Source organism: Prionailurus bengalensis, chromosome A3, assembly GCF_016509475.1.
Source record: "Prionailurus bengalensis isolate Pbe53 chromosome A3, Fcat_Pben_1.1_paternal_pri, whole genome shotgun sequence".
Classification (NCBI taxonomy): Eukaryota; Metazoa; Chordata; class Mammalia; order Carnivora; family Felidae; genus Prionailurus; species Prionailurus bengalensis.
Genome location: NC_057354.1, coordinates 96,700,903 through 96,721,290, shown reverse-complemented (window position 1 = coordinate 96,721,290; position 20,388 = coordinate 96,700,903). Strand labels below are relative to the sequence as shown.

At 35.9% G+C, this 20,388-nt stretch overlaps 1 pseudogene; it reads left to right on the top strand.

Annotated features, from left to right (window-relative positions):
• The first annotated feature begins 831 nt into the window (after nt 1-831).
• Nucleotides 832-1,411, top strand: LOC122467003 (annotated as a pseudogene).
• The last annotated feature ends 18,977 nt before the right edge of the window (nt 1,412-20,388 follow it).

The following is a 20,388-nucleotide window of genomic DNA, read 5'->3' as shown; positions in this document are numbered from 1 at the left end:
TTCCAGTTAGTTTTTTATTACTAAACAACTGAGTGCGTATATCCAGGTCTTTAAACCTGGGTTGCCTACAGGAGGGTGAGTGGGGCATGAAAAGTTTCTCTGAGACTGTTCAGTGATTCATATGGAGCAAGAGAATGGTCTGGACAAATGTAGGGTTTCTGGGAATAGAAAGAAGGGAGTAGATGATGGATGTTTGGAAATAGAAACTGCAGGGCTTAGAGACTGATTGGATTGTACCATTTGGTCTCAGGGAATGTCGAGTGCTAGAGATTTCACTTACAAAATGTTTTCCTTGTCTTCACTGAGAGATTAATTTGTTTTTCTGTCCTCCTAGGAAATTATGAGAGTTTATTTTTTATCTTTTTTATTATTAAATATAATTTATTGCCAAATTGGTTTCCATACAACACCCAGTGCTCATCCCAACAGGTACCCTCCTCAATGCCCATCACCCACTTTCCCCTCTCCCCCATCCCCATCAACCCTTAGTTTGTTCTCAGTATTTAAGAGTCTCTTATGGTTTGCCTCCCTGCATCTCTGTAACTTTTTTCCCCCTGCTCCTCCCCACCCCGGTCTTCTGTTAAGTTTCTCAGGATCCACATATGAGTGAAAACATATGATATCTGTCTTTCTCTGCCTGACTTATTACACTTAGCATAATACCCTCCGGTTCCATCCATGTTGCTACTAATGGCCAGATTTCATTCTTTATCATTGTCAAGTAGTATTCCATTGTATATTATGTAACATATAATTTAAGAGTGCAGGCTTGGGCAACCCCACTGGTGAGGGGTTTATGGGTGAGCTCAGGGTCTCCCACCCATTAAGGAGATGGACGAAGGTGGGCTTCCTCTTATGAGGTCAGGCATAGAACCAACAGAAGTACCAGCTGTTCACCAGAAAATAACGGTGGCATTTCTAAACCAATTTGTGGTGAGCACAGTACAGTTCCTCAACCACTTTTCTACAGTTTGTAAGGAGAAACTGGCAGATCTTTCTCGTCATATATAACAGATTGAAACAACTCTCAGTATTTTAGATGCAAAGTTGTCATCTATCCAAAGCCTAGATGTCACACTTGAAGTATCTCCTATAAGTGACACTGATGTCACAAGTAAATCAATTGTATTCTGAAACCACTTCAGAGCAATCACAGCAAAACAGTTGATAAGACTCTGGACCATAGGAAAGTGAAGTAACATCAGAAAATATCTTAATTATAGCCAAGGACCCAAGATGTGCCATATATCTCAAAGTGGCTCAAATGGATGTTCCAGTGATGGCAATAAGATTTTAAAAATGATATTGGAAGGACCTACATCTTCTTGAGAGGTCAGAGGCTCCAGGGCCTTGTGGCAAAGGTGAAAGAAATACAAGAGAAAGTTCAGATAAATCTTCCTTTAGTGATTAACTTAATTTTGGTAACAATTACATATGTATGTGTAGGTATTCATTTACATTCTATAAGAAAGAGAGCCTGAACTGGAACTCTTACTCAGAGAAACATCAAATGGCTATATATCCATCACCAAGTTTCTTCTGTGTTAGAAGCACAAAGCATTTATAACCTGGAGAAAAAACAAACAAACAAACAAAAAACCTGCAGGCTTTAAGAAAGCCAGATCCTAATAATGAATTTGTCACTCACAAATGACCTTGATGAGGTTATTTCTCCTAAGTCTCCATTTCATTACCAGTGAAAGGACGATAATTCCTCCATGGATCGTTATGATTATTAACCGAGAGGATATATATAAATTATGTAGCTTCATGCTGGCCACTAAGTAAATGCAGAAGGTATAGAAACTATTACTGTCATTAAGAATTTGCATAGCTTCCTCAGCATAAAGTCATACATTTCCAGGAAGCATGAAAGCCATTTTATTTATTGAAACAAAGCATGATGTCAGAACATTGTTATGCCTATAGGAGGCTTAAATTTGTGTGGAGTCAAACTAAAATTTTTATTTTTTTTACTTTATTTTGAGAGAGAGAGAGAGAAGGAGCAAATGGTAGAGGGACAGAGAGAGGGAGAGAGAGAATCCTAAGCAGGCTCTGTGCAGCAGCCTGATGTAGGAGTCCGTCTCACGAACTGAACTGTGAGAGCATGACCTGTGCCAAAATCTGACTTGAGTTGGAAGTTTAACTGACTGAGCCACCCAAGCGTCCCATGTGGCATGAAACTAAATATAAATGACACCAGCGATCCTGAGCAGAGTTATGGAGGAAGTTTCAATTTACTCAACACTGTTGTCCATTCTCTTCTTAGTTCACTATTCTTTCTGACTTCAGGGAGCTTTCCATCAAAGAATAGTAATTTCATTTATGTCCATTTCCTGTACATGGCCCATCAAGAATGTTTAATATAGATCTGTCTTCAGAATATTCATGCCAAGTGATTAATAGCTACAATGTTCATTTGCAATTTATTGGGGGATATAATTTAAATAAATATGTTTTAAGGCCAGTACTTGCTTTATATTGGTTATTTTGGGGAATGATGTTTTTTTAATGTCTCAAATTTGAGATGGAGATAAAAATCTCTTTTCTATTACTAAGGATCTCTTATAGTAGGTGCCTCATTTTATTATTTATTTACTTACTTACTTATTTATATTTATTCAATTTATTATTTTTTAAATGTTTTATTATTTATTTTTGAGAGAGAGAGCGATCGCATGAACATGGAAGGAGCAGAGAGAGAGAGGGAGACACAGAAACTGAAGCAGGCTCCAGGCTCTGAGCTGTCAGCACAGAGCCCGATGTGGGCTCAAACTCATGAACCATGAGATCCTGAGCTGAGCAGAAATCAGATGCTTAATTGAGTGAGCCACCCAGGTGCCCCAGGTGCCTCCTGATTTTAAGCTCATAGATATGAGTATTGGAAAGGATTACAAAAGGTCCAGTCACTTGCTTTCAGAAAGATAGGATAGATTTTTCCTCATTCTTCATTTTAAATAACTTGAGTCTCAACAATATTAACTTTTTTAATGTTTATTTTTGACAGAGAGAGAGAGAGAGAGACAGAGCATGAGTGGGGGAGGGGCAGAGAGAGAGGGAGATACAGAATCCGAAGCAGGCTCCAGGCTCTGAGCTGTCAACACAGAGCCGGATGCGGGGCTCTAACTCACAGACCCCGAGATCATGACCCAAGCTGAAGTCGAAGTCGGACGCTCAACCAACTGAGCCACCCAAGTGCCCCGAGTCTCAACAATATTAAGTAATCTGCCCATAGTCAGGTATTAAAAGTCTGGGGGGCTTGTATTGTATCTTCTGTCTTCTACTTATAGTACCACCTAGAGCTCCATGCCTGCTACTGAGGAGGAACAACCCCAAAGTGGACCCCACTCTGTAGCATTAGGAAAATGTGTCAGTAGCACCCATAGCCAATCTAATAATGAAAGTTATTAAGCAGAGGGACTTGCCCATCGAAGTGGATCTCTTTGAATAAAAAGCCTGACATGGATTTCTCACAGGCACCAATGCAGTCTCAAAAGCCATTTGGCTCTTTTTTTTCTTTAATGTCTGATTGTAAAACTTTGAAATATAAAGCTTCAGCATGAAAACCCTGACATATCCTTAACTACTGTAAAACTAGCAGGCAAAGCTATAATAATTTCAGCTTTATAATATAATTTAAACTTGAATTACTCTCATTTCATGGCAAAGTCAATATTGCTAATGGATTAAAAACATGGCTGATAAAAGTGTTGTTGAATTCATTTTTGGGGAATCACATGAAAAAAAATGATTTTTCTTGTGGTCTATGGCAATTGAAACTTGGCATTAATCTGAATAGAAACTTCATGCACTTCAGTAAGTAAATGCTTGAAGGTCAAAATAAATGAGGCTAAAAGTGGGTCTTATTAAGCAGTTGTGAATTTTTTTCTGGCATATCCCCATTGGGAGATGAGGTCCCAACTATAAAAGGCCTAATCTGTGAAGGAGGTAGTCATGGCAAGAGGCTGTTTATCCATGAAGTAGAATTTCTGTCATTTCTGTGAGCGTATTCTAGGAATCAGTCAGTTGGACAATGGATTGAGAATCCTTGGAAAGAGATTCGTCTACACTACTTTCCAGCTTTGTAAATTTGGGTAAGTCTCTCTGGGTTTACTATATCTACCAAATAAGGGGATGGTCTGTAAGAATGTGATTGTTTTATGTCTCTGTGATTCTACAATATCCCATACCATGTTCACCTAATTTTAACATCTTCTGAATTTACTATCACTATCATTACTATCATGAATTTATTAACATCTGCAGATGTTAATAGTTTATTGAGGCCTGCTTTAATACTGGGTATACCTTTTTGGCCCTAAAGCAAAAGTTCTTCATTTTTTCCTATCAAAAAGTATAAACACCTTAAAGATCTAAACTGAATTTGGAGGTGCCTGGGTGGCTCAGTTGGTTAAATGTCTCGCTTTGGCTCAGGTCATGATCTCATGGTTCATGAGTTTAAGCCCCACATTGGGTTCTGTGCTGACAGCTGGGAGCCTGAAGCCTGCTTCATTTCTGTGTCTTCCTCACTCTCTGCCCCTCCCCCACCCATGCACAATCTCTCTCGCTCTCTCAAATGAACATTAAAAAATATTAAATTTAAATAAAAAAATAAAACAATTTCTAATTAGAGATTGGTTATATCTGCCGTTAACTACAGACTAGCGTTGAATGTTTTCTTTAGGCAACCAGTTTTGGTTATATTATACCACACTCTATCTTTTGTTTGTTTGTTTTTAATTAAAATTTTTTTTTTTATTAGAGAGAGAGGAAGCACTCAAATGGTGGAGGGGGCAGAGACAGAGAGAGATTCTTAAGCAGATAAGATCTAGAATCATGACCTGAGCCAAAATCAAGAGTCAGGCATTCAACTGACTGAGCCACCAGGTGCTCCACAGTCTGTCTTTTGAAAAAAATCATTCAAGCCTTCTATTGGACACACCTAATTTTTAATAATTTCACGTTGATCAAAAAAATAAGTCTCAGGCTGTCAATCACTCACCCATAGTATCTATAGTGAGTGGTAAAAGCCTTGTGTTAGGATTAAGAATCTTAAATTCAATTCCTAGTTCTGTCTTCTGTGACATTTCTCTGTGTAATTGTTTTCTACCTCTCAAAACTTGTATAAAATATCACCTGTCAGAATGTGATAATTTTCCAAAAGTGTATAACTTGAGTATGATCATGATCAAACAATCCTACTCACATACACACACACCTGGTAATGCACATACACTAGCCTGTATTCTTTTTTTTTTTTATTTTTTAACGTTTATTTATTTTTGAGACAGAGAGAGACAGAGCATGAACGGGGGAGGGTCAGAGAGAGAGGGAGACACAGAATCTGAAACAGGCTCCAAGCTCTGAGCGGTCAGCACAGCGCCTGACACGGGACTCGAACTCACGGACCACGAGATCATGACCTGAGCCGAAGTTGGATGCTTAACCGACTGAGCCACCCAGGCACCCCACTAGCCTGTATTCTTAAAAAATGGTAGTCTTAAAAAATGATGATCTATTAGAGACAGAAAAAAAAATCTGACAACTGTTCCAAATTAAAAAGAGACTATAAAAATGTGAAAACTAAATGAAATGCCTGGTTCTTGGCTGATTCCTGGATAGAAAAAATCCTATTAAAGACAGAACTGGAATAATTTGTGAAGGTTGAAATGGACTATATATTAGATAATAGTATGATAGTAATGCTAAACTTTCTATATTGAATGCTTGTGGTGTGTTCCTGTAGGAATCTGTCCTGTGTTTAGTAGATACTTGCTCAAGTATTTAGGTTGAAGGGGTGCAATGACTGCAGTTTACTCTCAACAGATCAGCAAAATAATAATAGAAGAACAAAAAGAATATGCCAAAATATTAACAATTGGTGAACCTAGGTGAATTTTTTTCAGAAGATCATTATACCGTTTTCAAAAAATCTTTACAGATTTTTTTCCAATAAAATGTTTTAGAAAGATAATCTGTTTCACCACTTTGAAGGTCTCTCTCATTAGAATGAGTGTCTTTTTGTTGTTGTTGTTTGTTTGTTTGTTTTAAGCCATGGCTTTTTTGGAGATGCAGAGAAAAAGGAACCATCCTCTACTGTTGGTGGGAATGCAGACTAGTGCAGGCACTGTGGAAAACAGTATGGAAGTTCCTCAGAAGGTTAAAAATGGAATTACTATATGATCCATTAACCATACTACAGGGTATTTATGCAAAGAATACAGAAACACTAAATCAAAAGGATATAGGCATTCTTATGTTTATAGTGGCATTATTTACAATACCCCGATTATGGGAACAGCCCAATATTGCCTGATGAATGGATATAGTGTGACACACACACACACACACACACACACACACACACACACACACATATACACAGAGGAGTATTATTCAGCCATGAAAAAGAATAAAATCTTGCCATTTGCAACATGAATGGAGCTAGAGAATATAATGCTAAGAGAAATAAGTCAGAGAAAGACAAATACCATAAGATTCTACTCCTATGGAATTTAAGAAACAAAACAAATGAACAAAGGGGGAAAGCAGAGAGAGGGAGAGAGGCAAACCAAAGAACAGACTTTTAACTATAGAGAACAAACTGGTGGTTACCAGAGGGGAGGTGAGTAGGGGGATGAGTGAAATAAGTGATGGGAATTAAGGAGAGCACTTGTGATGAGCATTGGGTGTTGTATACAAGTGTTGAATCACTAAATTGTATACCTGAAACTAATAGAACACTCTACTTAACTAACTGGAATTAAAATAAGAACCTAAAAAAAAAAGCCATAGCCTTTTTAATGTATTTCACCTTCCCATTTGAACTTACATAAAATATATTTGTATTCATGTTATAAGTTCACTGGAAGAATGCAGGGACCTTAAGGACTAAGTACTTTATGCATTTTTATGTATTTTTCAGCATCAGATAGAGTATTTGTGTATAACATGTATTCAACTCATGAATAAATTGGTTGAATAATTTAATTCAAATATGTTGAATTATACTATATGTTAGACACAGGCCTAATTTTGGGGTGCATGAATATGCCATGCATAAACCTTCCAAAGATTCCCATGGCACTTTAAAAAATGCTTCAAACATCTTTCACCCATATTTTTTTATTTCTACCATCTTTGACCTTGTTATATGTCTCTTCCCCTCACTCATATACCTCAGCTACATGTGCTATATATCTATTTACAAAAAAAAATAGATTTTTGCACTTACTATACTTCCTGATCTTTAAGTAGCTTGAGGAAGAGCCAGGACAGGACACTCATATATACCTGGGAGTCAGAACAAGTGTGGCTATTGATCAGAGAAATCATTCTTGAGAAACCAGTACCAAAATTTGTCCTCCAAAAACAATGGGAGAGAGTATGCACAAAGTCAAGTTCATGGTGTTTTCAAGAACTTAAGCTGGTCAAATGTGGCGGAAACATACGGTAAGCATGGAAGCATGAGAGCTGACATAGCTGAGATAAACACATATGTATTCATGAGAAATATTATAATATAATGTTAAATAATTTTTATTTTGAATTTTAGGATAGAAGGAATTTAAGTATGGGAGCTACTCAATAAGAATTGAATTTTAGGACAAACATTATGAATGGCAGTATGATAATAGAATAAAAAAATCAAGCAATAAAAATCAAGATGGGGAGATCATTTAGAAGGCTGAATTCTTAATCCAGTTGAAAATTAAATGTGCTAGCCAGTAGTCATGGGGGTACTGGAAAATTGAGGGAGGAATGGAATTGAAAGGTATCAAAGAAATGAACTTAACAGAATTAACTTATTTCTTGGATAAATAAAGGACAGGACAAATCACTGTGTACATGATTCCTTATATCTCTGGCTTGAGGAAATAAGTTCAACGCAGTGCCATTTATTGAGAGAAATAAGAAAACTCTGCTTCTGCAAAAATGGCTAGCAATTTTGAACCAACCCACATGCTGAGAACAACTGGAAAATCTAATATTTGAAGGCATCATAGTCTTCAAGGAAGCTAGGATTTGCAGTCAAGACCTGAAAAAGGATAGAGAAAAGAGGCTAATTGTTGATGTTGATTTGTTCTTGATCTACTAGAAAGCGTGGTTGAAATATGAAGAAGATGGGGGCAGAGAATCTAGAGCTGAGAACCACAGAGGTGACACTGAATTCTCCGTGGACCTATGGATCTTGGGAATAAAAAAAATGAGTTCAGGACCTACTAAAGAAGTTCTCTGATGGAAACCTTGGTCATTCATTCACCAAGTAGCTAAAAGGGCTGCATCCTAAGAATAAATATGAATGGAAAATAAGCCACACAAGGATTAAATCCCAGTTTTGAATTGGTTTTTCTTTTTTTGAATTTTTAATGTTTATTTATTTATTTTTGAGAGAGGGAGAAAAGAGAGAGAGTGAGAACGAGCAGGGGAAGGGCAGAGAAAGAGGGAAAGAGCCTGAGCCCAATATGGGGTTGGATCTCACGAACTGTGAAATCATGACGTGAGTCGAAATCAAGTGTTGGACACTTAACCGACTCTGAGGCACCTGGGTGCCCCCCAGTTTTGAATTGTTGTAATCCTTGTTATATAAAGGAGATTTATCCTTAATCTGAGAGACAAACAATAACAGTATATCCTCTACTAGGTCATCGAGAGCCTTAAAAAATCTCTACAACTTTTTCTATAATATTCAGAAATTCTTTAATAAGAACTAAGATTAAGACTATGTAAGAACTGAACAAAGTGAGAATGAAAAGACTTGCCAAGTATCTGACATGAACTTTTATTTTTATTTTTTTTCAAATGTTTATTATTTAGAGCAAGACACAGAGGGAATGAGGGAGAGGCAGAGAGAGAGGGACACAGAAAATCCCATATTCAATAGGGCTCCATCTCATGACCGATCATGATCTGAGCCGAAATCAAAAGTAGGATGCTTAATTGACTGAACCACTTAGGTGACGCTATCATCTACTTTTTAAACTTCACTGACATGAATCTTTAAAACTGCTGAATGAAATGTTAATTAAATGAAGGAAATAATGCAAAATTATTCAAAGAATGGGATACAATATACATCAATTGAAAAATTCTAATACTAAAAAAAGTAAAATGAAATTAACTCAATATATGTATTTCACATGGCAGATTAAAGAGTTGAAGATAATTAGTGGATTGAATGATATGACAGAGAAAAGTATGCTAGCTGAAGAATGCCAATAGAAAAGTATGTAATAATATAGGGAAAGTGAAAGGTATTTATGTAAATATATATTTATATAATATAAATTTATTTCTATATTTATCTATGGAATTCCAGAGGAATAGGAGAGTGAACACAAGGTAAAAAGAATGAAAACAGAAAAAATTTTCCAAAATTGAGAAAATGCCACAGATCCAAGAACTGCAACATATTCAAGAGAAATATATAGAAAACCATAAAATCTTAAAGGCAGCCAAAGGAAGGACAAGTCAATCTTTAAAAGAACAATACAAGGATGCACTGTTGAATTTTCATCACAAATATGGAAGCCAAAAGAATTTGTTAATTCTTGAAAAATTAAAAATGAAGTTTACATAAAGAACTTTTAGATAAAAAATAACTATGAAATTTTAGTGACTCAGTCTCTCTCTCTATCTCTATCTCTATCTCTATCTCTATCTCTATCTCTATCTCCTCTATCATCTCTATCTCTATTTCATACACACACTCATACCCCTACCTAAAATGTACTTCATAGCAGAAAGATGACTCCTGATAATAATCCTAGAGATTCAGGGCGCAATCAAGGTTGGAGAAGGGTATGCATGTGGGTACATCTTATATAACATTTATAGAATGAAATAATTATTACTTGGCATAGGGTCCTAAACGTAAAGAGAATTAAGATGCGTAATGATAATGGAACATAGGGCAGAAAGTGAATAAACAACTTAAAATATTCTCAGCACTCATTTTTGGAAAGTGGATAAAGGACCAATTCATATTAACCTTGAATAAAGTGTATATTTGTTATAGTTAGGGTAAATACTAAAAGAAAAATGAGAATGTGTAAATAATAAAATCATTGATAGATAAAATGGAACAATACATTAATAATTAACTTACCCAAGACAAGTTACAAAAAGAGATATTTGTGAATATAGAACATGAGACAAATACAAAAAGGTAGTAAGATAATAGATTTAACCCTGAACATATCAGCAGTTATATTAAGGGCCAATTTACTGATGTACACTATAAAGAGGGTCTCCTTAAAACAGAACCACTGTAAGTAGTTAGACAGCTAGAGAGATACTTAAATAAATCATAGAGAAATGTGATTGATGTGTGTTACCTCTTTTTACCTCATGTAAAGACCTGTGATGATTAGATTAGATGGTACCATCATTATACAAATACAAGAAATTTAATTTAATGAATATGTAGATATTTCATGGCTGCTGGTGTCACCATAACCTTGATACTGCAGGGTCCTTCACTTATGCCAGCATTGAATAGATACATACCAGGTGTCTAGTCAAAACTTGAGAAGCCAGTTAACTTAATTGTGTGTCACAAATCCATCTTCCTTGTTATAGTTCAAATTCAAATTATTATGGTTATATCTTCTCTGGATTCTCATTCCCAGATTGTTCAGAGCTTCCATCACCCATGTCCCAAGTGTCTGCTGTTCTCCTTGATCTCTGGACCTCTATTCCACAACACACAAATTTCCATATATTTAGATGGTTTTTTGATTGTCCTTTGTCATTTTGCTTTGACGGCAGTCATTTTAATAGAATACTGCCCATTCCTGCACTACCACTGGATCACAACACAGATCAGCATGTTTCTACTTCATGGTAGAAATTAATATATCCTGGAAATTAATGTTTCCATTCAGCTGTCTCACTGACTATGACTACTCTCCATTTCATCATTACTATCCACCTTCTGGTCTCTCCCATATATTTGTTAAATATATTGATAATAAACTGAGAAACTTTTAAAAATAACTTATCCCATCCTGATCCTGCAGTAGTTTCAATACTTTTGGGGGTAACCTATCCAAGTTCTAGTCTTTAAGTTATTTAATATACAGTTTTTGTGACCTTAATTCTATAAACATGCAAGACCCTGGGTCTTGTTATTACTGGGAATCACGGTGCTCCTGTAATACCTACTTACTACATCACATTCTGACTACAGCTTTTTAAGCCCAAGCCCTTTTGTTCTTTCTTCCTACAATAACACATTTTCTGACTGTGTCCTATTTCTAAGGACTCTCACTTCCTTTATTCTGCCTTATTAATACTTTGAGTGCCTAGCTCCTTCCCTTTGTTTTCAGTCTAGTGACCCCTCCTTTCTTGATATCTTTGTTTATTCAGTATATGATTCTTTTTCCATAATTTTAAACTCAGATTTACAAGCAACCTCAACTCCCTTGCTCACTTGCAATTCCATTGCTATCCCCACACTAAACTGGACACTTGGATCAATATAAACGTTTGCCTTATTCCATTCTTTACTGGGGTACCTAAAAAAAATTACCCCACCACACCCTCCTCCCCAACTTCCAACTGCCTTCAGGGAGCTTTTGCCGCCACCACAGAGAGAACAACTTGATAAGACTTTCTAAACTATCTACCTCTTATATAAACTTAACTGTGGCTGTATCTATCTTTATCTCCCTTTCTTATTTATGAAATATAACAGTTACTTCATTCTATCTTAATTTACAACTGTACACTGTTCTCTGGATTCCATAGCATTGTGCATTTTTAAGGATAAAATTGCATTATGCTTTTATTTATCCTGTTTCTTAACTTTTTCCACTTAGGTTTTCTCAGCTTCCATACTCAAACATAAATACATTCAAACCATCCTCAAACAAACAAACAAACCAACATTGATCTTACATCTAATGGAACATTATTATTATTTCATTGTATTTATGGAAAAATATTCTAAAAACTACCTCTACTTGAAGAATGAGTTTCTTCAAATCCCACTCACTGTTTGGTATAATAAAGTTTCTTTGCCTATCATCACACCACTGAAACTATATCAAAATCATCTTTAAAGACCACATTGTAGTTTAATTAAAATATATATTTGTATTCCCTATTTCAGCAGCATTGGGTAATTGCCACACTTCAGGTTCCTTGAGAAGATGTCTCTGAGATGTAGATTAACCTGCAAAAGGTTCTTTGGGATCAACACCTATTGGAGAGAAGGAAGGAGGATTGGGAAGAAAGAAAAGTTGGAGTGTGATGCAATCTCATCAGAGGCCTAAGCTAACCCTATGGGCCATTCAGAAGTTGAGATGACTCTCTGGAGTTTTCCTGAGTTAGAACATGAAGAGTGCGGCTTTACACCAAGTAGTTGTTGTATGCAGACATTGAGAAGGAAATGTGGACATGGGTGAGACAGTTCTCTTCAACTAGGAAAATCCTTTCAGAGGGTTTAAAAGCTCAAGGCTGTCTGCCCACAGCACTGGCAGCTATTAGAGAAATATGTTCCTCTGTTCTGAAGGGGATCTAAGTAGTGCATCACAGCATCCAATCCAGCAGTGTTCACGAGTCCTGGCTTCCTAATAAATTTGTCTTGCCATATGGTTTACAACCATACCTACAAGACTTGCGAAGAGGAGTTAAACATTAAAAATTGATTGTGAATAGTTCTCCTCAACTAGCTGAATTTTGGGCCTGTTCATCTTATCTTCCGGTGATTGTAGGAGAGATGCGCAGGGAGGAGTGCCAAACGAAAAAGCCCTTTTTATTAATTGCAGGTGTGACTGCATTCCGAGGTTGTGTTCTGGTCGTGTTTCCTAATCATAAATTCTTAAACTTTTATCAGTTGTAATGGAACTACATTGTGCTAACTCTAATATCCATCTCTAGCCCAGTGTAATTTATCTAATTATTTACTGGACACCTCCATCACTGACATTTCAATTTAAACATATCTAAGGTGGACTCATTATCTTTCATCTGAAAAATGTTTATTTCTCTATATCCTTTTTAAAAATAAAATTTTAGGGGCGCCTGGGTGGCGCAGTCGGTTAAGCGTCCTACTTCAGCCAGGTCAGATCTCGCGGTCCGTGAGTTCGAGCCCCGCGTCAGGTTCTGGGCTGATGGCTCAGAGCCTGGAGCCTGTTTCCGATTCTGTGTCTCCCTCTCTCTCTGCCCCTCCCCCGTTCATGCTCTGTCTCCCTCTGTCCCCAAAATAAATAAACATTGAAAAAAAAATTAAAAAAAATAAAATTTTAATATTAAATTGATCATTCATAGAGAAAAATATGCAAATAGTTGATTGTGCAGAGAAATTATAATAAATTAAGCACACCATTAAGTGCCATGTAGGACAAGAAATAAAGCATTGTGAGGATAATAGAAACCTTTCCATGCCCGTTTTTTCTCAAAAGGTAACCATTATCATAATTTTTGGCTTTTTCTTTTTTAACCTGCTTTGTCTTCCTTTTCTCCAGTTTTATTGAAATAGAACTGACATATAACATTGTATAATTATAAAATGTGCAACATGTTGATTTGATATACATATGTATTGTGAAATGATTACCACAATAAGGTTAGTTTATATGTCCATTACCTCCCATAATTACCATTTTGGGTTTTTTATGGTGAGAACATTTAACATCTACTCTCATAGCAACTTTCAAGTATTTGATACAGTATTGTTAACTATACTCACCGGGCTGTACATAAAATGCCCCCCATTTATTCCTCTTATAATTGGAAATTTTTATCCTTTGACCAACATTTCCTCAGTTCTACCATATCTCAACCCCTGGCAACCACCATTCTATTCTATACTCTGTTGTCCTGACTTTGACATCAGGACACACACACACACACACACACACACACACACACACCACATTTTCTTTATCCATGCATCCATCTATGGACGTTTAGGTTTCTTCTTTAATTTTATTCATTCCACCAAAAGTTAACCCTTATAAACAAAATGAACATATAATCTCTTTATATCTTATGATTCTCTCATTGTACTTAATGTAAATAAATGAACATTAACACAGGTTTTAGAGATTGTTGTCTGAGAGGAAGAATGTAAACAATTCTTGACTTGAGAGTTTGTTCAACACATAAAGCCATGGTGGATATTAATGCCAAGCCCATAGCATTCTTAAAGAATTGTGTTAAAAATAGTTTTTTCTATCTTGATATTTACTTTCTCAATATAAACAGCTATCCCTGGAAATTGGGATCACTAGTCATACTCCCATTCCTGTTTTAAAAATTATTTCTTCTTTGGGGCACCTGGATGTCTCAGTTAATTGAGCGTCTCTTGATTTTGGCTCAGATCATGATCTCAGTGTTGTGAGATCCAGCCCTGAATCAAGCTCTGTGCCAGGCATGGAGCCTGCTTAAGATTCTCTCTCTTTCCTTTACTGCTCATGCTCCCTCTCTCTCTCGGTCTAAAATAAATAAATACATCAAAAATGTTAAAAATGTATTTATCATTTAGATATTAACATAAAAAGACATCAATTCATTATTTTTTCACCAAACACCTCTGAGATGCTACTATTTAAAGGGAAATGGATAAGACATCATGCCTGTAAAGCAAACATAACTGTTGGTGCAAAGTTCACAGACTATGATTACTAAGGAAGTAGAATATATTCTCACAAAAGTGATTTGATTGATTCAACTAAATCAATAAATTAAATTAAAGAGTTCAGTGGAACCTAGATATGTGAAGACAGTATCAAGATTACCTGGAGCATTAAAAACTCCAGTACTGGTCACCAATCAGTTCTTAACATATACGTGTTGGATTGAATGATGTGTTTTGCATTTTGTGCAGTGCTTTTTTTACCATAAAAAATATTAGTCAAGGGAAAGATAAATGTACACTCTTGCATCTCAATAATGTAGACATTTTGAAGTATTGCACTGATGTGCATGTGATTGATTAGAATACTTCAAAGTACTTCTTGTTTGTAGAAGTGAAAATAGAATAAAACTTCTCTATTGCAATGGAAAAATTTGTCTTTAGAATTAATGTTAAATGATTATGCATGGCTGTTCTCTCCATTTTAGGCTTTGGTAGAATTTTAATAATGTAGACACTAACATGCATTATGTTGATAAGATTCTATCAGTCGGTTGTATAGGTGGTGAATTTATGCCCATTAATTTGAAATGTGAGTTTGAGAAAAAAAAAAATAACTAATTGGATAGATTGTCCAACTTGTAAGATTTATTATTTCATTTTGAATTGATTACTTCTATCAAAAGGCATAGATTTACTTGATATAATTAAACAACCCAGCTATTTGCTGTTATTTGGTAACTAGCATATTTTCAGGGCATAGTGCGATGGATGAATTGATCTACCAAACAAAATTACACCTGTTCACTGGGCTTATAAAAGAGTGCTAAGAAATTCCAATAAGTAATTTCAATCTGTTCTAATAAATGGAAACTAAATCTGAAAAGCTGTTGGATCTGAGACAAGAAAGAAAGTACAAACAGTTTATTTTGTTTTGTAAGTTTGTCCTTTGATAGTTCTTACATTTATCCAGTGAAAATAACAAAGCACACATCAGTCTGGCATAAAAGAAGGTAGATGTGGAGTTTTCTCCCACATTTCAGAATATTATTATTCATGTAGTGCATAGTTTTCAGGTATTGAGCAATTGTTCTCCATGCTTTCAGCATAGTGAAAAAAAATAATAAAGCAAGGCTGTTTAAAGCAGGAAAAATTACACAGTGAAGGAGTGAATTTCAGTGATGTGTCCCCATCATGTAGGCCAGTGTATCCCCTAATGGTAATACAGACTGGAGTTATTTGTCTGGATCATTGTTGGGGTGAACACAGCTTCCAGGAGTCAAGGAACAAGTGATGAATGAGATAAACATTTATGTGTTGTATCATGGTATCTAGTAAAATGAAGAAGTAGATGCTTTCACTTACAAAATAGAAGGCAAAACAAATTGAAACAAAAACAACTAAGTCATTTAGCTAATAGGTGTATGTTTTTTTTTGTTTCTTTTTTTGTTTTGTTCTGTTCTGTTTTCACTCAGAAGTCTGCAAGCATGCCTGCTTGCAGGCATTCAGGGCTGTCACTAAAGCTTGGTAATGCTTTTGGACGCGGGCTATTTTAATAGTTTTGTTATACCATCTTTAGTGCATAAGCCTTCATCCTTACACTTACCCCTTTTATCACTTAAGATAGGTAGGAAGATTCTGTGGTATTTACATATACCTATACCTCAGAAGCTCAACACAACCCAAGTGTATTTTGCTCACTCAGAGTCCAATGTGCATCCAAACAAATCTCTGTGGCAGCCCTCCTCCATGTTATAACAAAACATTCCAAGCCACTTCGATCTGTTGGTTCAGCCATCTCATCATAATGTTTCCATATCCCCTAATGCAAATGAAAAAAAAGAGTAACACTGTGTTTTTTTCACTGCCTCAGCCTGAAAGCAACACATGACATGTCCATCCATATTCTGTCATATCGGGCAATGGGTATATGCCCTTTGTATGTAGCCATGACACAGGGGGATTTGGATATTGGGAGTAACAGGAATGTTACTTATTACTGTAAGGTTATAAGGTGGCAGTCATATAACATAATAGCAACTTCAGGCTGTATGCATGCATTCTGAGAATAAAAAAACAGAAAGGGTTTAGGCGTCCGACTTCGACTCAGGTCATGATCTCACGGTCCGTGGGTTCGAGCCCCGCATCAGGCTCTGTGCTGACCGCTTGCTCAGAGCCTGGAGCCTGCTTCAGATTCTGTGTCTCCTTCTTTCTCTGCCCCTCCCCCGCTCATGCTCTGTCTCACTCTGTTTCTCAAAAATAAATAAATGTAAAAAAAAAATTAAAAAAAAAAGAAAGGGGTAGGGGCAGATGAGAAAGGAAGGGATGAAAAATACTTTTACCTAGTTATACTTACTTTTTTACTTGGAGAAGCACATTAGTACTAAGATGGGTTTTTTCTTAATAGAAAAGGTGGGTTGTGCTGTTTTGCACAAATAATTTTGTAAGAATATTTTGCCTCAGAGAACATTATACAGTGTTGTCCAGATGGTGGTGAATGGGCTATTTGAATTGCAAACACTGAGGTTGAATTTTTGTTTATTATCTAGCTTTGGGAAGAAGTAGTCCCCGCTGCCCCATCATACTGAGGTGCTGTGTATTGCTGTTGGCATCATCAGGCTTGTATATAATGTGATTCATGAAGCTTAGAAGTGAGTCTTCTTCCCATGTATCACTACAGTCCAAAGTTACAGAATCCACATGGATGTCAGTTTGAGGCCATGGAATCATGTAAGTTGTAGAGGATATTACCTTTGGAATAGAGCCATAAAAATTGCCAAGAATGAAGCTTGAAAGGCAAATGCTGCAGAATGCTGTAGAGCCAGGGCTAACAGAAGACCATGCAAAGAATTGATCTGAAAAGGAGCCTCTACTGACTTTCAGGCTGGAACACTAGATTTCCTTCTAGAACCTCCAGAATTAGCAGCCTCTTAGTGGAAGCATTTTTCGGGCTAACCCATGAGTGCTGGCAGTTGCCTCCACGATATCAGATGTTGTGTTTTGGGGAAAAGACAAATCTTTTGGGGACTTACTGGGATTGGTACTTACTCCCATTCCTTCCCATCAATATTTTAAAATGCCAAGGCTTAGAAAAGAACAATAGTTGCAACTTACTGTTGTGACTCTTAGTAACTTTTCTTTTTTTTTTTTTTAAATTTTTTTTCAACGTTTATTTATTTTTGGGACAGAGAGAGACAGAGCATGAACAGGGGAGGGGCAGAGAGAGAGAGAGGGAGACACAGAATCGGAAACAGGCTCCAGGCTCTGAGCCATCAGCCCAGAGCCCGACGCGGGGCTCGAACTCACGGACCGCGAGATCGTGACCTGGCTGAAGTCGGACGCTCAACCGACTGCGCCACCCAGGCGCCCCGTCTTAGTAACTTTTCTAACTCCAAGGCGTCATAATGATAATAATGTAAAATAGTATTCAGTTTATGTCATGGAAATCAACTATGTTTATTGTGGGGGTATTAAAAGTTAGGTATTTTCAAACAGAGACTAGGCCACATCATGCTATACCATGCCATGCCATGCCATGCCATACTATACCATTTATGTTTAATATAAATGTCTTCTCAGTTCTGCTTTGACTTTTCTCTGTTTAGCCTTCACTCAAACTTGAAGATGTTCTTAACTGATATCTATTGTCTAGCAGGGTAGTTGAACATAAATATTCTGTAATCTTCCTAGTTCCAATTACTGGTTCTGGTACATTGTGGTCTTTAGTAAGTTAATGAAACTGTCTGATTTTGGGGTTTCTTTTCATGGAAAAATAAAAATAGTACCAGTGTTCTCATGATGTTAAAATACAATGCATTTAAAGTTTTATTATTATTATTATTATTATTATTAATTATTAATCCAGTGACTCAAGGAATATTTTATGAAGGGAATTTTCAGTACTAGTAGCATTTTTGATCCCAAATTATTGCTTGTGACCCTAGAAATGTTAAAAATAGGCTAAAGAGTATAAGGGGTGGACATTTCTTCTGTTCTTTACAATGGGAGGTCTGATACATATACTAGTTCAAAGATGAGATATTATTATAATCCACATATAAATTATTTGTTTCTTATTTCAAGTTTTATTTAAATTCTAGTTAGTTAACATGTATAATAAAATTGGCTTCACGTGTAGAATTTAGTGATTTATTGCTTACGTATCACACCCAGTACTCATCATGAGTGCCCTCCTTAATATTCATTACCCATTTAGCTCATCCCCCACCCACCTACCTCCATCCACCCTCAGTTTGTTCTCTGTAATTAAGAGTCTCTTATGGTTTGCTTCTCTTTCTTTTATTTTTTCCCCTTTCCCCTATGTTCCTCTGTTTTATTTCTCAAATTCCACACATGAACGAAATCATATGGATTTGTCTTTCTCTGACTGGCTTCTTTCATTAGCAAACACACTCCAGCTCCATCCACATTGTTGCAAATGGCAAGATTTCATTCTTTTTGATGGTTGAGTTTATATATATATATACGTATATATGCCAATATATACATATATATATATCAATATATACATATATATGCCATATATATATATATATATATATATATATGCCAATTCTTCTTTATCCATTCATCAGCCAATGGACATATAAATTATTTCCAATGAAACTTAGGAAAATGTAGAAATTTTTTGAATGGAACACACTACTTAGTTTTGAAATCTCCAAAGTGTCTCTGGGTTAAAGGGGACTAAGAAGGTCCTCTACTCCCATTCCTTAAATGCCATTTTGAGAATGGAATTGTTAAAAATCCATTCTTTGCTTTCCAGTATTGAATATTCTATAATATTCTATTTGGTTTTTCATATTCAAATGTCAACACATCATGTATCTAACAGACTAGTTCTAGAACATTGATGATATATGAATGGAGAACTGCTGGCCATCTGGGCACATTAAAGGTCTAATAGTTAGGGATAAACATTGTTTTTACTATGATATTTTAGTCTTTTTTTCCCTTGTAATATGTTTATTCCAGGGACTCTTCTAAAATATCCAATATCTTTGAAATCTTTTAAAAATTATAAGAAGCTTTTCTAATATCATTAGTTGAAATAAATTAGCTCCTCCTGATTGAGTCCTGACTGTGTCAGGTAATTCATTAAGCTCTGTACAAACTATATTGTTTAAATCTTGTATCTGCACAATGAGGTCAGTATCATCTCCACTTTCTACAAAGGTTGAGTGCTTTGAGACACAGTCTCTCTTCCCACTGCCTATACTTCTGGCAGTTGTCTGTTTTGAAACAATCTCTCTGTCTCTGTCTCTCTCTCTCTCTGTCTCTGTCTCTCTCTCTGTCTCTGTCTCTCTCTTTTTTTCTTTACCCAGTGCCTGCTAGTCATATGATGATATTTTTGTTTCTTGGTTGAATGAAAGCACATTTTTAAACAGACCATCTAGACTACAGGCTGAGAAAGAAGGATATTAAAAATAATTAAAATAAAATATTTTTTCATTTAGTTGTAAATGTTAGTAAATAGTTACATGCCACTAAGCATTTCTTCCATAAAATAGACTAGTGTATTTCAACACTTTCTACCCTATCTTTACTTTGATCAACAGAATAATATATGACCTCCTTTAATGTTACTTAAAATTTGAAATTATATTATTATCAACAAATGGAACTGGGGAGAATTAGATATCTATATTAAAAAAATAACGTTGACTCTCACTTTGCCCCTTGTACAAAAATAAGCTCAAAATGTAACACTTAGAAGTATACATTTCTAAAAGAAAATATGGAGAAAAACTCTATAAACTTGGGTTAGACAAAGATTTTTTAAA